This window comes from Chrysochloris asiatica, unplaced genomic scaffold (genome assembly GCF_000296735.1).
Source record: "Chrysochloris asiatica unplaced genomic scaffold, ChrAsi1.0 scaffold00299, whole genome shotgun sequence".
Taxonomy (NCBI): Eukaryota; Metazoa; Chordata; class Mammalia; order Afrosoricida; family Chrysochloridae; genus Chrysochloris; species Chrysochloris asiatica.
In genome coordinates, this window is record NW_006408817.1 from 2,675,649 (window position 1) to 2,680,096 (window position 4,448).

Here is a 4,448-nt window from a genome sequence, read left to right on the forward strand (position 1 = left end):
GCCTCTTGAAATGGTTGTTATTTTTGTTGCTGTTGTTGTTAAGTGCCATCGAGTCAATTCTGACCTATAGTGACCCTGTATAAGGTTTCCGAGAAGCGATGAGTGAGCTTGAACCACTGACCTTGTGAATCAAACTGGCTTTGCAGTCCAGTTTATTAACCCACAATGCTACATGTTAAATGCCGTTAAGTTGGTTCCAACTCATAGCAACCCTGTTTCCAAGGGTCTCCAAGGAACAACTGGGGAGTTTGAGCTGCCAACTTTGTGATTCAAACTGACCTTGCAGTCCAGTGCTTTATCCCACAGCACCACGCCACAACTCCTGAAATGGTTGAGCATTGACAAATTCTTTTTGGTACAGTGACTGTATTCCTTCCATCTTCTTTTGATGCTTCCTGCCTCATTAGGTATTTTGCCCAGAGAAACTTTCAGTAACTTAAGTGGAGGTTTGAATTTTGTCTTTAGTTATTTCAGCTTGAGAGATGCTGAGCATGTTCTTCCCTCTTGGTTTTTTAACTCCAGGTTTTTACACATTTCCTTATAATACTTTACTTAGTTTCTTCGTGCTGCCCTTAGAGGTTATTGTTAATCTGTCATTGAGTTGGCCCTGACTCATAGTGACCCAGGATCTTTGTGATTCATAGGTTTTCACTGACTGATTTCTGCAAGTAGATTTCCAGTTCTTTCTTCCTAGCCCATCATAGTCTGGAAGCTCTGCTGAAACCTGTCAGCATCATAGCAATTATGTAAGCCTCCATGGATGGACAGATGGACAGTGGCTGCACATGAGGTATACTGACCTGGAACTGAACCTAGGTCTTCCACATTTGTTGTTGTTGTTGTGTGCTGTTGAGTCGGTTCTAACCCATAGCAACCCTGTATGTGGTTTCCAAGGAGCAGCTGGTGATCTTGAACCACTGACCTTGCAGTTCAAACTGACATTGTAGTCCAGTGCATTAACCCAAAGCACCACACCAGGACTCCCATAGAAGGTGAGATTTCTACCACTGAACTACCATCGCACCTTATTATTTTAGGTAGATATTGATAAGTATCTGAAACATTGCTATGGGTAATAATGATTTGGTAGGAGGAAATGGTATAGCTTCTGAGTTCAAATGTTAGGCTGCCCTTTTTAAGTTGTGTGGCTTTAGGCAAGGCAAGCTACTTTACATTTTTTAGCCACAATTTTCTTATCTGTAAAATGGAAGCAATGGAAGTACTAACTACCACATAATTTTGTTGTGAAGTATAAACAATGAGTGATACATAAGCATGGTTCAATGCATTTTTCCAAAGCTCTTTGACACATGTCCCTAGGAGATATACACTTTTGGACTCCATTAGTTGCTCTGCTCATATATTAACTTATCATTTACATGAATCCTGTTTTCAGATATGAACAGACAACAGACATACAGCCACTCACTATCTCCCTTCTCCACTTAATTTTTTCTTCATTCTATTTTTTATCATCACACATGCTTTTACATACTTAATTGGTAATAGACTTGTTTCATAATTGTTACATACTTAATATACATAATAGTTTTTTGTTGTTGTTGTTGTTGTTGTTACTAAATGCTGTCGAGTTGGTTCTGAATCATAGTGACCCTGTATGGAGTTTCCAGGAATGGCTGGTGGGTTTGAACTGCCAACCTTGTGTTGAGCAGACCAGGACTTATTGTATAGCACCACAGCAGGACTCTCTTGTTAGGTGCCACCGAGTCAATACCTACTCATAGTGACCCTATGCACAACAGCAGAAACACTGCCTGGTCCTGGGCTAACATCACAATTGTTGCCACGCTTGAGCCCATTGATGCTGCCATTTTGCCAATCCAACTCACTAGGAATCTTTCTCTTTTTCTCTGACCCTCAAGCTTACCAAATATGATATCCTTCTCTAGTGACTTGTCCTTCCTGACAATATGTCCAAAGTATGAGAGACGAAGTCTGGCCATCATGGCTTCCAAGGAGCATTCTGGATGCATTTCTTCCAACACAGAGCTGTTTATTCTTTTGGTAGCTCATGGTACTTGCAATATTCTCCTCCAGAACCATGGTCTGTTCCACAGTCTGCCCCTGGCCTTGTTTTGGCTGATGATATGGAGCTTTCCCATCATTTCTTTCCACAGATGTAGTCAATTTGATGTCTGTGTATTCCATATGGTGAGGTGCATGTATATAGTCGTCTTTTATGCTGTTTAAAAAAGGTATTTGAAATACAAATCATTTGTCTTGCAGAATTCTGTCATGCGATCTTCAGCATCATGTCTTTCACCAAGGCCATATTTTCCGAGTATTGATCTTTCCTCTTTGTTTCCAACCTTTGTGTTCAAATTGCCAGTGATTATCAATACATCTTGATTGCATGTTTATCAATTTCAGATTGAAGAAGTGGGTAGCATTCTTCAATTTCATCCTCACTGGCTTTAGTGGTTGGTGTGTAAATTTGAGTAATAGTGGTATTAACTGGACTTCCTTGTAGGTGTATGAATATTATCCTATCACAGACAGCATTGTACTTCATAACAGATCTTGATATGTTCTTTCTGACAGTGAATGCAACACCATTTCTCTTCGATTTGTCATTCCCTGAATAGTAAACCATGTGCTTGTCGGATCCAAAATGTTTAATACCAGTCCATTTCAGCTTACTAATGCCTAAGATATCTATGTTTTTGTGTTCCATTTCATTTTTTGACAATTTCCAATTTTCCTAGATTCATACTTCTTACATTCCATGTTCCAATTATTAATGGATGTTTACAGCTGTTTCTCTTCATTTTGAGTTGTGCCCCATCAGCAAATGAAGGTCCTAAGAGCTTTATTCCATTCATGTCATCACGATCAAGTCTACTTTGAGGAGGCAGCTCTTCCTCAGTCACATTTTGACTGCCTTCCAACCTGAGGGGCTCATTTTCCTGCACTATATCTGACAGTGTTTCACTGCTATTCATAAGGCTTTCAGTGACTAAACATTCAGAAATAGTCGGTCTCTCCTTCTTCCTAATCTGTCTTTGCCTGGAAGCTCATCTGAAACCTGTTCCACAGTGGGTAACCATGCTGGTATTTAAAATACCTGTGGCATAGCATCCAGAATCACAGCAACAAACAAGCCACTGCAGTATGACAAATTGACAGATGAGTGGTGGGGACTCTTGTTTAAGATGTCTCTGTGGATCATGTTTGAAATGTCAGGTCTTTTTTTCTCTAGCAAATTTTTCAGAAGCAGATTTCTAAGCCTCTAAAGCTCTGGTAGCGTAGCGGTTATGAATCAGGCTGTGAACCGCAAGGTCAGCAGTTCAAAACTACCAGCTGCTCCGTGGGAGAAAGATGAGGTTTTCTGTTCCTGTAAAGATTACAGCCGTGGAAACCCTGTACAGGGTCGCTATGGGTGGGAACCGATTCGACGGCACTTCACAACAACAACAAAACCTTTTGGGTAGTAGTGCTTAAACATTTGTGTTACCCGGTGATCCCTTCACTCCAACCTACCTGCTCACTATTTGTTGTTGTTACAGACTTAATTTTCTCTCTGTGAAAGCAGTGATTTTTGTTTTGTTCACTACTCTTTCCCAGGACTTGTTGTAGTTGTTGCTAAGGACTGTTGACTCATAACGACCCTGTATAGGATTTCAGAGGAGCCACTGGTAAGTTTGAACCACCAAACTTGCAGTTCAAACTGACCTTGTGTTCTAGTGCTTATCCTAAGCACCACACCAAGACTCCATACATACATACTAAGTAAATGAATGAGTGAATGAATCATGGAGAAAAGTCCTTAGTACATTACATAGTGTAATGAGTGTTCAATAATTATTAGTATCATTTAACCTTTTAAACTCTTTTGGTAACTTTTCACCATCTTTTAAAGTCAAATTTTGTTGTTGTTGTTAAGTGCAATCCAGTCAGTTCTGATACATAGTGAACCTGTATAGAGTTTCCAAGTAGTCACTGATGAGCTTGAACTTCCGACCTTGTGGTTCACACGGACTTTGCAGTCCAGCACATTAACCTGCAGCACCACATCAGGACTCTAAAGTCACATAGATATCAATTATATATTCTAGTTATTCTAAGTGTTGTTGTTATTAAGTGCCACTGAATCCATACCGACTCATAGTGACCCTATATAGGGGTTTCTAAGGAGTGACTGGTGGGTTTGAACTGCCAGCCTTGTGTTCAACTAGCAGTTGAGTGCTTCTTATTTTACAGCTCCAATTAGCAGTGCAATGTTCCCTGTAAATAATAATTTAAAAAACTAAACCAAGATAAGTTTTAACATTTTTCAATTCAATGATTCAGTAGAACAATTCCTTTGAAAAATAAGAGAAATATATCAACTCATTAAAAGGATCCCTTTGGGATATGCAGTAACAATAGTTAATTACAGAGTGAGGAAGTATGTAGATGCTGGCATTGTGCCCCCAAATGTAGTCTAG